This window comes from Lissotriton helveticus, chromosome 6, assembly GCF_964261635.1.
Source record: "Lissotriton helveticus chromosome 6, aLisHel1.1, whole genome shotgun sequence".
Taxonomy (NCBI): Eukaryota; Metazoa; Chordata; class Amphibia; order Caudata; family Salamandridae; genus Lissotriton; species Lissotriton helveticus.
The window spans coordinates 1,314,846,622-1,314,862,383 of NC_136067.1; the positions used below are offsets into that span (position 1 = coordinate 1,314,846,622).

Here is a 15,762-nt window from a genome sequence, read left to right on the forward strand (position 1 = left end):
ATAAAACTATTGAATCAGTCAGCAAGAAGTACATTCAGAGAGGTTATCATAAAGAAATAGTGGAAGAATCAATTAAACGCCTGAACACCAAGAGCAGAGATTCTTTGTTGGTTGGTTCAAATGTTGTTAAAAAGAAGCCCACTATTTGCATCTTAAAATATTCAACACTAGCCAAAAAAAATTGAGAAATCTTGACAAAACACTGGAGTCTAATCAGAAATGAACCAGATCTACAACATGTGTTTGATGAAAAAATTACATTTGCCGTCAAACGAGGTAAAAATATCAAAGAGATGTTGTCCAAAGAAAAATCACAAGATAAACATCAGGTATTTAAAGGTATGCAAAAGTGCAACAATTACCCACACTGGAACAATGTGATTGTAGGCAATGGATTCTTGCATCCGTCCAAAGGTACTAAAATAGCTCTAAAACATTCAAGTACATGTGAGTCAAAGAATGTCATTTACGCAATCAAATGCCCGTGTGGCAAGACATATGTCGGTCTCACAGAAAGGAAGTTGAAAGTCCGAATAACCGAACATAAAAGTAATATTCACTTAAAGAATCTTAAATCTACGGTTGCGTCACATTGGATGGAAGCCAAGCATCAAATCTCTCAATTACGATTCACTTTCTTGGAAGCAGTGAAACTACGGACAGACATGGATTCTCAAAAACAATTACTATGCGCTAAATATTTTTGGATCAAAAAACTGCATTCTTAACAACCGATCGGAATGAATGATCGAATTGAAATGTCTTGTTTTCTATAACTTTATTCATAATCCGTGATTGTGACATGCTGTTATAACAATTTATATAGTCAACACCATGTTATCATGTTCCTTTTTTTGCTAAAACTTTAATCATGAACAGAGTGGTGCATCAGCCTGTAACAACAGAGCGCAAAGCGTAAGCATGTTTTATTGTTTGCTCAGCTTCAAGTAGTCAGGTATATCCGTTTTGCTTTCATTATACTTTATTTGGCGTATACACGTTTTTCTTTTTCTTTTTTTTCTTTTTTGAGACGCACGGGTTTCTTTTCGGTTTCATCTGAGCACATTATAGAGCATGATGGACCGCGTAGTCTCTAACTGTCCTTACGCGGTCTTTAGATCGTGTTACCTTTAAGAGCAGGGTTTCTGGGAAATGATTTCATCTTCAACATTTGGAGAAGCCGTACGAGTAACGGTTCACCAGCTGGCGTTCTGCCGAGCGTGTACTCCTATCCTTTCCTTTTCGTAAGTGAAATTTGAAATTTAAACTTTATTGTTTAGTTAATTAAAACCAAAACAATTTGATATATGACGCACAACAGGTATAAAAATGTATAAGATTGTCATTAAAAATCAGTGATAAAAAGGCTTGTGGTAAAAACGGAAGGTAAAACTAAATAATTTTCCTACTGTTATTTACAGCACTATGAAAATTATTCAGGCAGAGAAAAAATTCAAATCATTAACAATTTAAAATCCTCATGTTGCTTTATGCATTTATCAAATGCCTGTAGGAACTTCACCAGCTTGCAATGTATTTGAGGAGCGGTTGTATCCAAGCTTCCAATAATGGCAGATCTGCATGTTCGTAGTCTCCTGATCCGAAAACGTTCCTTTAAAAAGTATGACCGCTCCTTGGACAGCATCTTACAATGACAGACTATGTGTATTATATCTTCTTTATGGCTAGCACACAGTCGACATGTAACGGCAGCGTGCTGTTTCCAGGCAGGATCATCGGCTAGTGTTGGAAAGACGCCAAATCTCAAAGACATCAGCTTTCTCTTAATAAAAATAGAGTGGGTTGTTTCCAGGTACAGTGCTCGTCTCAGTGTCTTATAGCCATTTATCACAGCCCATGAGTGCGAGCGAAGGGAGAAAAATTCTTTGTCTAAAACTAATGAGTGGAGTTTGGCCACTTTATTTAGAGTCTGTTTCAGAAGAGCGAATGACAGATTTGTATCCCATAAGGTTTTTGAGCAGGTTGTCTCCAAGGCGTGCGTGAGGAATTGATTTGCTTTGGATTTTTTTTTAGTTTTGAGCTCTTGCCATAGGTAGGTGTTAAGATTTTTATTACATGCTTTTTGCTTGATCTGATACCACACCTTAATGAAGGAGTATAATCTGGCCGGTGTTCCGTTTTTTAATCCAAACTCGAGTCGCATTTGCGCTGGTGATGTACTGTTTGGTAATCGTAATACCTTTTTGTAAATTTTAGTTGTCAGGCTGTTTAGTAAGTCCGTGTCTTTTCCGTGCATTGCCACACTTGCATAGGTCAGAGTTGGGAGAACTTTGTTTGCCATCACAGTTAATAAGGGTTTAAGTGATGGCCCTTCCAATTTTTTTGACAAAGTACTTAGTCCAAATAATAGGGCACCAGCTCTTTGAGTCAAATATTTCCTCTGTTCTTTAAATTTGAGTTTATCGTCTATATAGAAACCCAGGTATTTATATGCTGAGACTTTCTCTAACGGTTTTCCCTTTAACCTAATATCAAGGTGCGATCCACATCGGTTGGTAATCAACATGGTTTTGGTTTTTGAGATTTTTAATGACAGCTTGTTTGCCAACAGGAAAGCCGAGAGTTCTGTTACTAATCTGGTTAATCCCACATTTGTTAGGCTCAGGAGTACTATATCATCTGCGTAAGCCAGATGGGTGAGCTGTAAAACACCTAGTTTCGGTGGATGGGCATTGCAATGGTTCAGTTTCCCGGAAAGATCTGAAATGAAGAGGTTAAATAAATGTGGAGCAAGAACACACCCCTGTTTGAGGCCAATCGTTGTGGGAACTTTTCTCGACAGTCGTGTTCCATCGCCTATTTTTACTTGCGACCAAGTATCCGAATAGAGTATTAGCAGACCCCTTAGGATATTCTCCGGTATTGCCCATGTTCTCAGTTTCGCCCACAATAAGTTCCGGTCTACACTGTCAAAGGCCGCCTGAAGATCAATGAAACACATATTCAGGTCCTGTTTACTACTCATGCACTTCTCCGCAATCATAGTGATGGGTAGGATGTTTGCTGTTGTTCCAATCCCCTTCCTGAACCCCGTTTGATTAATGGGGATCAGGGCTTTTTCGCCTGACCAGGAGACCAAATCGTTTAATAGTAAAGATGCAAAATATTTTACCTCGACGTCCTGCAATGCTATCAGACGATAATTGTTTGCTAATGATCTTTCTCCACCTTTATAAATTGGGATGAATATTGATCCTTGCCAACTTTCAGGTACTTGATTCAAGTTTTGCACATCTGAGAACAGTTCCGCCAGGCAAGGTACCCAAAATTCAGGGGCATATTTATACGCCGCTTGTGGGATGCCATTCGGGCCTGGTGCCCCATTGGGTTTTCCTTTTTTGATTATTTTAATTATTTCTTCCGCCGTATATGGATTATTCTGAAGGTCTGTAACCGATATGTTGCAATGTGTGCTACATAAACAACAAGAAACCTGTACGTCGAATACCTCTGAGAAAGTTACACTAACACTGGATGTATTGCACAGAAAAAGAAGAAATTAAACTGGCTAACAACAAAAGCTGTTTAAGTCCTATCAGACCACCCAGATGGCGGAGCCTCATCACGTAGGACACCCGGACCTAGGTTTGTGTGCAAACGCCCAGATGTATTTTGGCATTGCATCACTTGGCCATGGTCTGGTCACCGCAGTTGTTCATATGGGTGGTAAGACTGATATGTGCAGTGCGAAAAATAAAGTGAAGTGTATAAAATGGCTGGACAGGCAAACAAGAAACTTTAATGGCGTTTGCTTGAACGTCAGATTAAAAAATAGTGAGGTGACAGTGTGAAAAAATCACTGTCTGGCTTGCTTGGTAGAGATCAAAATTTGATAATTAAGGCCTTAATTATCAAATTTTGATCTCTACCAAGCAAGCCAGACAGTGATGTACCATGATCTGCCGACTGTAACTTCCTTTGAGATTTTCGAAGTAGTCTTCGCAGGTCTTGTAGCTCTTTCGGGTGTTTTTTCTGTAATCCGTCAGTGCTGGATTTCACGACAGGCAGCTTGATCTTTTGTTTCAATTTTGACAGAAAGAGAGACCATCCATGGATAGCATTCGTTGAGGAACTCCCTATCTCAGTCAATGTGTCCTTCATTGTAGAGAACCACTCATATTCATTTATGTTGGACCAGTTTATCCGTTTCAAATTGACAGAGCTTAACTGGCCTTCTAATATGTATGATGGTTGCAATCTTTCCTTGTCAAGGTTAAAGGTGGTATGTTGTAGTGCATGGTCACTCAACAGGATACACTCAATTTGTAAACTAATCACAAAGGGGATTAATGAAAGGCCAACTATTGTAAAGTCCAACGTGGATTCAGAATGTGGACCATAGTATGTTTTACTAGGTGGTTGGTCCTCTGCAAACCTCCCATTCAGTACACGCAATCCAAGAAACTCCAATTCAGTCACTAATTGGATTGCTAATTGGTCTTTCCGTGTACCAACACCTCCTTGCATCTGTTCGGGAACACCCCAGTAGCTATTATCAGTTAGTAATTTATCATCATCTTCCGGTGTTAGGATCATGTTGGAATTAAAGTCACCCGTGATTATTATGTTGGATAGTGGGTCAGTAGACCGTAGGTCCGTAATGACCTTGCACAGTATCGCATTCTTTAATTTTTTTTCCTTAAGTTTTGGTTGCGTATAGTAGTTAACCAGAATTGTTGATTTGCTATTGTTATTGTTTTGATCTGTTAATTTGATTAACTGAATACTGGGATCTGGTGATTGTAATTGTAATGAATTAATTTTTAGGGATGAAGATACGTATACTGAAAGGCCACCAATGGCACGGCCATAGATCTTACATTTTTCCGCTGCCACGCCATGATGTATAAACCCAGCTAGTGCAATTTCTTCTCGTAGCCAGGTTTCCTGTAGTGCGATTATATCACAACCACGCCATTCATCCAATGGAAGACCTCCTTCTATAAATCGTTGTGCACCGGTAATATTCCAGGATACCATATGTATGACCTTATTAGTATCTTGTCTCTGTTTACCTATGAGCGGTCAGACCTTCCGTTTTTCATTTAACATACCGGGGAGCCATTTCCAGTTGTCCATTGTATTATGAGATTCCTCATTACCCCATTTTGATTCTTCACATACTGGCGAAGGTTCACTTCTACCCTTTGCATTAAATAGAATGGAATATACTGTTTGTTTTTTTATTTGAATGTACATCGTCAATTCTCCTTGTGCGTTGGGCTCCACACAACCTCTTCAATGGTGGCGGGTAGCGGGGAGAAGTTTGATGAAATATTTGAATGCCCCACAATTGAAAGATATCCACTTTCCCCATAATTGCATCTGCTATTTCTATTGATTTCCAGGTTGTCAAAGTATGTTCAGCTGATGTATCCTTAGGGTCATTTAGAAATTCAACCAACTCAAGATCTGCCGTGTTTATATCTTTTAGGTCATCGAATTCTGCCAATAGCTTCAGAATGTTGCTCCTGTTTAGTATATCATGTGCCCCCTGTGATTTATACTCTGGTGACCATTTTATTTTATGCAGCTCTATACCAGCTTTATGATTGGGTGGTCTTGTGGGAATGACAGATTCCGTATTTTCCTGTGCAACCTCTGGATTCTTTACACAGAATTTTAATGTTCTCTGCGTCTGACTTTGGTCTCTGTAGGTGTTCCATGAGGCCCTCACAGGCCAGGTACTTGTCCTTCTTGACGTTATCAATTTTACCTTCCCCCTCTAGCTCCCCTTTACCTGTGGAGAACCCAACCAGCTGATCCTTCCGGTCCCTTTTATCTGAAAATGAACTTGTGATGAGGCTGGTACAGGCCAGCTCGGCGGGGCCGGTTCCATCGAACCCGCACTGTAGACTTCCCCAATATCTGTAGGCTCTGTTAAACCCAGAAAAGCTGGGCTTGGAGTAATTGTTGTTAACAATCCTGGGGACTGCAGATTTGAAGATGTCGTTGGTTTGACCACTGGGATATTATGTACCAATGCTGCAGTTATAACTTCGTAATTTTTCCCCCACACGCCTGTTGATTTTTCAATGTTTCCTAAACTCTCCATCTGGTCAATGTGTTTACGGGGCTCACATGTATCATTTGATTGCTTACTATCAGTCACTAGGGCAGGTATCATTGGTGGTATTGAAAAGGCTTTATTTGGCATGGCCGCCCCGTGTTCCCCAGGGCGAGTCTCGGTTGTGGGCTCGATCGGTCTTAATAAACCCGGGACTCCTTTCGTAGATAAAAACACAACAGCCCCAGGGTCTTTCAAATACTGGAATCGAGAACATGACGTGTTTTTTTTTTGGATTGATTGTTCAAAGAGAGAGGCAATTGGTGAGATCAGTGGATTTTGTTTTGGACTATTTGCTTTATTTACATTCAGTTTTTCCAATCTTTTCCATTTGAGGGTGCCTCGTGAGGCTGAGATCTTATCCCCGGGTGCCTTCCTCACTTTACCAGAACTCATGGTGAAACTTGAAGGTAATAGAACTTGAATTGACTTTAAGTTTGTCTTTATCTTTGTCTTTGTTATATCCTAGTCCTTGATTTAAATCTCGGTCCAGCCTATGTAATGGTTTAAACAGGCCCCTTGCTGAACCCTGCAAGCTGTTCACTCAACCTCAATAGTACAAGGCTGTGCAAACTGCACGCCCTCCCAAGCCTGTCTGCATCTTCCGTTCTCAGCCGTGTAACCACTTCCTACACAAGCACGACACACGTGGTCTGGTGCAGCTGCCGTCACACTGATTGCGCTATTGCAATTGCCGATTTTGCAGTATTAGGCAGGGTTAAGCAGGGGCAATGAAGTGGGTATGACCCAGTCAGATTTATATTTTCGCAGAAGTCAGTCCATTGTCAGCACACCTTAATATAACCTTAATATAACCTTTTTGGAACTGCGCCTTTTCGAAGGAGCTCTGATGGTTCTGAAAACACGCGGCTTATAGTTTTGTATTGTAATATAATGTTTATAATAGGCACTGCCCGGTGATGATAACCTTCCACCAGCTTACCGCTTGCCGCTTGTGCTGAAGCCAGTTGACCATGACATCGGCATCAGCACTCCCATCTTGGCTTTGCTTGACTTGGCTTGGCTCGGCTTGGCTTGGTTTGGCTTGGCTTATCAATCCCACGACTCCACGATTTGGGGCTGAAGCTGCCGGACTCACATGGCCTCCCAGATCGCCCAGGCCGTGCAGTTGCAGGTTCCTGCAGTTGCAGGTTCCTGATGCCTGATGAAGATGTCTGATGTCTGATGTCAAAGTATTAAAATGAGTTTTTAAGATGAGTTTTTTAAGCCAGTGGCAGAGAAGGCAAAGCAGGTGGGAACTCAATAGTCTCAGCGATGGTGATCTTAGTGCTTAGTGCTTGGTGCTTAGTCGTCTTGTCATCAGGACGTTTTTCGGAACAATTTCGGAACAATTTTCCGCCGCTTTTATGAGGTGAAGGTTTCCTTTTTTATGCAATAAAGGTTTCCCTTTCCCAATACACCAAAGACGCCACTGGCAACCAGTCGTCAGCTATCGGACGACTACAACCGGCCCGTTGAGGCCACAGCCCACAGCCCACAGCCCGCAGCCCGCAGGCTACAGCAGTCCTCAGGTGAACCCCTGCCGACTTCCCAACCTCGGGGCAGTAACGGACCTGTTTGGCTGGGTCTGGCAGCGGCCAAGCTCCCGCTCCCGCTGCGTCGGAGCTGACGTTGGAGATTTCCTCAAAGCGCCACCGATATCCTGCAAGCTGCAATCCTTTTCGTAAGTGTTCGCTTGCTAATTTGTGCTGCTACCTTTTGTAGAATTTAGTAAGCACTGCGCGCGTTATTTTAGAATCTCAGCCAGTACGGGCCACGTTAGGAGGACCACTTAGTGCATGCAACTATGTAGCCACACACGCTTGAAATGAAATGAACTTGCTTCACCGCGATGCCCTGTATTAGATTTTCCCATTTTTTGGTTTCCGTTGCATTCAGAACTAGCGCTTCTTCTAATAAATCATGTTCACGAATGATTTACATTTTCTAATCACACTTCCCTGTTTTTGGTTAATGTTATATGGTTGTTGCTCTTTATAAACACGAATGGCGCTGTCAGGAACATTCTTAAGCTTTAACTATGAATTAACGTTGTTTTTTTGCATCATCAAGATTAATTTTGTCATGTTGCTTTAAGTGAGAAGCATACTGTAATGTACATGTTTATATTGATCTAGTGTTCATGTATTTTGTTCACAGACCCCTGAGGAAGGGTCCCGCATAACCCGAAATGCATTGGGTTAACTAAGGATTGGATATGTTTATATTTTGAACGATATTGGTGCCAGGAAGAGCACCATATTATGATCAATAAAGCATCATTGAATCAAAAATTTCAGAGACTCAAAAGAATAATTTGGGATTTGAAATATTAAGCATTTTGGATTAAAAGAAGATTAGAAACTGTTCAGTTTCTTGATAATAGTGCACACACCTCAGGGAAGGGTTTTCCCAACCCACACTGGTTTTTGCCCTCTACTTTACACCATAGCAGGACTATCCCAGCACACAACACAATGACCTTGCTCACAATCGTTGGGACCCAGTAGCCATGCGACAGGCCTCGCTCCAAGAATTACAGTAATTCCCATCCCGCTGTGAAGCGGTGTTTACAGTCTAATTAAGAATGCAAATTGGGTCGTATAAATGCAATGCTGACTAGTTGTTCCCCGCACACATTTTATCATGAAAATCTTGGTGAAATACGTGTAGGAAAAAGTGCTTGTATGAAAGCAAAAGCGTATAAGTGCAGAAAAACCGATTACCACTATAATTACCTTTTCCGACCACTGAAACTCAGAAAGCTAATGAATATGTAACCTGGGAAACACCGATTCCTGTGGTTCTGGTATTTCTTCAATGGAAATTTATTTTGTCCTGAGAGATTACCGTTTCATCAGAGAGTGAAAGTATAATGACACAGTTGTATTTGGCGATCCACTCTAATAGCACGAAGATATCGCTATATTAATAATGAAATGTATTTCAACTACATTGCTTTGCGGGCATTTTTTTTTTTGATAGCGTGAGAAAACTAACAAACGCTCTGCAATTTTATGCAAAACTGAAGTAAACGCACAATTTCTTAATGCCATTTGAGTACAACAGATACATGCAAGCTAAAGTGATCGATCGAAGCCGAAAATATATGAACATCGTTTGCCCACATGACAAAGAAATGCACAGGTTTGAACGATCTCGTTGCGAAAATGAGAAAAATGCTTCTCACTGGAGAGTCAAACGCCACGGGCTGAAGAAATTAAAGAACGAAGTCAATTTACCTCATAGAATTCCCTCCCATCCCTCCTCACTATTTCCATTAAGGACAACAAACTGCTCTCGTGCACAGGCATTTGATCGGATGGCGTCTGATGCGCACCTCAGGGCAAGCATTCTCCGTTACACGCCAGTAATTTGCCATGCTACAACCAATCTACATAATTTTAATATGAACGTATTGGTTATTTAAAATTGATGAAGCGAAATTATATGCAGCCCTCGAGGCACGTCCTAGGCTAGCTTTTCACTACTTAGTTGCAATCGAAAATGGCTTCACCTAGGAGCTTATGGGGAAAAAAAGGCTTCAGAAAGAATCAGCGTCTCCCTCCCACATTCGGGGTCACCGTCCTCTAAAGTATACACGCATCTGCAGTTAATCTTTATTTTCTTGCCGCTGCTGACAGAATTGAGCAGGTTTTCTGTCCCTTAACTCGCAATTTCCTTTGTTAGACATTTAATTTTCGTTTATGTGTTATCTTAGAATGCCTTTACAGCTTTTCTTTATTTTAGGCTGATGTCTTCGTTTTTTAGGTCGAGGACCGAGAAGGCTGCGCTTGCGCAGTCTCCGGGAGGAGAATTAATGCTTCTTAGTAGGGCTGTAGAACCCGCCACCCTGACCAGTCTCTCCTCCATTGGCTGGCTTCCTAAATGGAGGCCAGCCATTGGAGGAGAGAGCCGTCACTCCGAATTAGCCCCGTCTTTTTCGGATTTGGGGGCGTCATTTTTGCTGTTCTTTAGACAGTGACGTAGTCTGTCACTCAGAACAGCAAAACCACGCCCCCAATCCGAAAAAATTCAGAAGCTTGAGGGCGCCATTTTGTTTCCTTCGCTGTGAAGGTGAGCCGTTCCTCGCTGTTCTCTGGAGTCACCGAACAATAGTGCCTGTTTATCGGATTATTATTCATAGGTATGTAAACTACATGTTTTAACTTCTTTCTTTCACTCAAGAGGTCCTCCCGTCAGCCTGGAGCACAACCACGCACCGTGGAGTTGGTAGTGGCAGCTGCTGATGAAATCCCTCGGGTAGGCCTGAGCGGCCGTGGTAGGAAGCAGAGCCGTGCCTCGGGTTGCTGAGTCATGGGAGGGCTGGCAGCCCTGATACAAATGCAGGTAATACGTGTATTTTCATATCAACTTTTACTCCTGTACCATAGAGGATTACGTGCTCAGCCCTCGGCTCCCCTCTCTTCGGGAGCAACGGCCGCTCCCGCCATTACATGCCCCGGCCCGCCTCCCTCCCGCTCCGCACTCACCTGAGGCCCAGCGCGGACAGTGCAACCCGACCGAGGGGCCTCTAATATCTGCGACCGGACACACCCTGCGCCTCCTCCTGCACCTACCCCTGACCCCGTGGGGCGCTGGCAGCGGACATGACACAGTCCGGAGCGACGCGGCACCCGGCAGACAGCGAGCACAGCTTTGAATTTGATTGTTTTTTTTAAATGAATTCTGGGGTTGTGTTTTTGGCATTATGGAAGGAGTGGGGAGTGGTGTTACGTTCTAATAAAAATAGGCTTTAGAATTAGTGGGGCCCTCTGGGGCCATGGAGGCTGCTGAGGCGTGTGTTATAACCCTGTCTGTCATTTAGTCCTAGATACAGTGGAATATGCATAATCGAGTCTTGAGCCGACGACAGCACAAATGGCCCACCTTTTCCCATCTTCTCTGAGGAACAGAGCGTGTTTCCTTAACAATTTCAGATGAATGGTCCAAGATGAAAAGTACAAGGTAAGCGATTTAGGAGTGTTACACTCCACAGTACAAATACCACAGGATACCCCTGCACCCTTCCTGAGCAAAACGATTAGAGTTACTAGCACCCAAGAAGCACTACTATACTTTGCCATTGCTGGCAATGCGTGGTTTCAAAGATAAACTTCACGTAACACATGAACTACACTTGGGCACTGTATTCATGCAAGACACAGTTAAGCGGTTGCATGTATGGAAGACTTAATTTCTGATTAGATTTCTGTGACATTTGACATACGGCAGGCTCACATACCGTTCTACAGGCTGCAGAGTAGAAACATTCTGCAAAATAATGTCAAATCGACCAAATCAGTGACAGGTAATTTGCCTGCAGAATGCAATTTCTCAGACACATTCCTAAATATGTTTGCATTGTATACGCAGTTACTGAGCTGGAGACTCTGCTGCACCCGGGCTAGACAAGGCCTCACGTGGTCTTGATGAATGTGGATTGTACGGTTCAATGTTCGGCCAGTCGCATCATGGCGTAGGGAGTAACCTTTGCAGTCGATAGCCGAGATCAGCGTAGAAGGAAGAACGATGTCATCGCACGCTTTTAAATGTGCATCGATTGTGATGTTCGTATCTCTAAAATGTTTCGTCTGAGAGCTGCAGCATTACATGACTCTAATGACGGATTTATACACAATTTTTGAGTTCAAATATGTTTCCGTTAATATTAAACTATATTTTGGGGCATTCACCTGCACAACGATAATTCAAAGGAATTAAACTTGAGATTTACTGCAGTTTATGTTTTAATGTTCACGTTTTAGCCAGTCGCTCATTGCCTGTTTAAAGTTTAATTGAACGCCGAGTGCTGCTGCAACTCGGGAATGTGTCGTAACAAGGTGTGGTGCTTCTTTAATGTCGATAATCTCCTTCCAACGCAGTTAATGTCTTGATTTTTCTCATTAACGCCGGTGCATCAGCTTGATAAAAGAGAACAAGAGTAGTGAGAAGCGGTTAGGTTATTTTTAGCATGTTGGAATGATCCTAACTTAACAGTTTGTGTGAAATGCTTACTTTTGAGCCCCCCCCTAACTTCCCAGTCTGTGGGGTGGGAGGAGGGGTTGGCGGCTTTATGTCCAGACTGTGTCGAGGGGCTTCGGCACGGTCGCCGCAGCTTTCGCACATTTAGGGTCCGGCTTATAGTATAGTTGACCGAGCCTGTGATGTAAGAGCAGTGGATACGTTTTCCTGACCGCATATGATCAACGGAGGCTCGCACGTGTTTCATTTGTATTCCCAGAAATTTGTGACTAAAACGTTTTTCATTGCTTTTAGGAATGGGGGATGGACCAACGACAGTAAATAGGTAAATATGGTCTTGTTACCATTCCTTTCTTCAATACTGCACTGCCTGCTCTGACCAATGCTTAAAAAAGTGAACATTTTCGACATTGCATGGCTCAAATGCATTTTGAAAAGGCTTAGCTTGCTGTTTGAACCCCGGAGCTAGCAAAGGCGAATCCAGTGACACTTAAAAAAAAAAAATTTTTTTTTTTTGAATATTCATGTCGTTATAACTTCAGTCTCACTTGCAGTAATGTATATTTACATTTCAAATGGTTGAGTGCTCCACCTGGTATTGGGACGCTCGATCTGTAATAACTCGAAGGAATTAAACTGTGGGTAGGCCAGCGGAAGCAGTAAAGAATACAACTTTACTACGTACATTTATCCGCCCCTATTTAGGGAATCCTAGACGTGTTCAGTAGATTGCCCCTCGTCCTCCTATCTCTGTTCTTGGCGTCTTGATCGTGTATTATGTAATGGTTCTAGATGTTACATTTAGTTTTGTAATCTACAATCTAGCTCTGTGCTGCTTATGATGACTTTTAAACAAATGGGAATCTCTCTGACAAGCATTTACAATGCAATGGTTTTGCCTTTGTTAAAGTTAGAGCTATTGGCATTGCTCTTGACATTATTTTTATTTATGTTTTTTTTAACATAAATAAATGGCATTGTCATTTACAATGCCACTAGCTTTATCTCTCGCAAATGACACACACAAACACACACAGAGCCCCCCCACACACACACACAGAGCCCCCCATACACACAGCCACACAAAGCCCCCCACACACACAGCCACACAAAGCTTCCTACACACACAGCCACACAGAGCCCTCCACACACACCCACACAGCACAAGCGGGCAACAGGGGCACACGGAGGCACAAGCAAACCACTTCATAAAGATATACTGAACTCTAGCTACAAACTTTAATAGAGCCACCCGCGACCAACTGCATCAAAGAGATTAAATACAACCCAGCATCCAAGGCAACCAATTTCTACGTACTGCAGATTTAATCAACAGCATCAAATAAAGCAGGTTCTCTCCCATGTCCAAGTTGAAAACCTTATTACAAGCCAGCAATGAGACAGTACAATTTAAGAGAACACTGAAATTTACCTGCAACCAAATTTCAGGAAACCATAGCTAAATAGTTTAATTCGGTAGCAGCAGATACAAAATAGCAGGGCCAGTCTAGCACTGTACCTCAGGATACATGTAGGTCTCACACTATAAATTTGAGGGATTCTGTCCCCCTTGAACACGGCCGGCATGGTGCTGGTGGGGAACGACGGAGACGGCAGCGGGGCTAGGGCTGTGGAACGGGGCCGGGAAGCAGCGGAGGAAGATGAGGGAGGCAGGGGGGCGGGGTTACAGCAGAACGCGCAGAGCTTCTGAGAACTGTGACAGGAACTACACAAACCAGATTGCACATATGGACGTGGATACGCGCCACCGCTATAACCATGTTAGAGTCAGGCAAATGCTTTCTAGTTTGTCATTTTCTCCGTTAGTATAAGGGCGTGACCAATTAAACTGACAACCCGGCAGTTTTACCGCCTGACCTTGAGATGGCAGCCATCGACGATAGCTTGCACAGGCACCAGAAGAATGTTTATATAGAACAAAGAAACTTGCAAATGCCTTCCATCAGCGAGGCCAACCCAAAGCACTACCGCGTTCCCGGCCAATCAGACACATTAACAGGAGGATGCATACCTCGCACTAGGCTCGCCAAGCGCTTCGAAACGCGGCCTCGGTTGAAATGCCCCGAACGCCAGCGTCTACACCACCCGGCCCGCTCTCCCTCCCAATGTCCCAAAAAACCTCCGCTCCTCGTCTCCTCCCGCCATCGCAGAACACCCGCAAGCAGACCCCCGAGCACAGCACTCACCGCAAACCGAGGGAAAAAAGGCAGCCAATCACCGCGCAGGTCGCCCGGCGAGCCTCCCGCAGCCTGAACCAATGGTAGCGCGGCTCCCGGGTGACGTCAGCGGTTGTTCCCTCGGCTTCTCCGCGGCCCCGGGGCTGCGGCGGTGATTTTCACGGGCAAAACGGCTGTGCACACGACGGCCGGAGCAGGAAGGCGGGCATCAGGAAACAAGCGGGAGGGGGCGGGAAAGGGGGAGGAGAGACGCAGCGCCATTGCGAGGCCAGCATCAGGAAACAAGCGGGAGGAGGCAGGAAAGGGGGGTGGAGAGACGCAGAAGTGCCGGCAATGCCGGACCAGATTCGGGGGCGTTCCTGGCTTTCGGCTGACGTCGCGTGACGTCGGCAAAAGCCAAAGAATCTCGGGAACGCCCCCGAATCTGGTCCGGCATTGACGGACAGGCCCCTCGTCCAATGGCTATGCTCCATTTATGGAGCCAGCCAATAAATGACGAGGGCCGACCCAAACCCACACTACAGTTCTCATTAGGTTTTCGCCTGTGCGAAAAAGCTGCGCAGAGCGCAGCTTTCGCCAGGCAAAACCTAAAAAAGGATGAGGGATACACTTGGAGCTGAAAGTGCAGAGGGCTGACTGGCGTGGAAATGTACCCGTGGATAACGTGCTCACTAAAATACCGCTTTCATAATTGCAGACCACATTTGCTGGAAATTGGACTGGGTCTGAGGTGACCGAGAACAAGCTGATTACATTTCAGTGGGCTGCCAATGGACGTGGCGCTGGAGAAACGGGACGTGCCCGGATGAAGCTGGTAAGTGTTGGTTGAAGGTGTTTAAATTCTTGTGCCAGTTTGTTTTCCTCTCTAGATTGATATGGTTATTTTGTTGATGAAAGGCATGTAATTTTACTTAATCGTTTTTAGCCAAGTCACACTATCAGAAGTACACGTTTATCACCAGAGAGCTTTGCATGAAACTTCATAAATCGCTCGAGGGGCATGTGCTGCGTGCAAGCCTCTGCCCTAGTTAAACGACTTCTCAGGCAGGATTCCTTTGTGTTTCTTAGAGGGTACCCTGCATGTAGTACTGTTAGTGTGTACTGCATTATAGTAGCACGCAATGGGTCTGCGCCGAGATCGATATCATGATGATCACATAGTTCAGCAGATGAACAGTGGTGAATAAGAGCTCTTGTCTTTCGCTCCTATTTGATGTATGCAATCCTTTTTTTGTAGTTTGGGGTCACCCGTTCAAAATGCCCGCTTATTGTCTTCTTTCCTCAAATGCTTAGGTGGCAAAAGCAAGAAACCTAATATGAACATTCAGACTATCCCAAAACAATTTATAGCACACTAAACTTAACCTGAAAATTGAAAGATGCGATATTTATTATTATGGCATCGTTCACTAAATTCCAAGAAATGGAAGAAGGGATGTACAGAGGCTTCAATTCAAAGGTTTAACAAAAAAATGCTTTAGTGAGTATTGG

The 15,762-nt window shown here is 43.7% G+C and overlaps 1 non-coding gene across 1 annotated transcript; it reads left to right on the forward strand.

Moving 5' to 3' along the window:
- The first annotated feature begins 15,409 nt into the window (after window positions 1-15,409).
- Window positions 15,410-15,493, forward strand: LOC144765443 (small nucleolar RNA snR60/Z15/Z230/Z193/J17). Its single transcript, XR_013597431.1, has one exon. It is a non-coding gene; the product is annotated as a small nucleolar RNA snR60/Z15/Z230/Z193/J17 (small nucleolar RNA).
- Window positions 15,494-15,762: the final 269 nt, after the last annotated feature.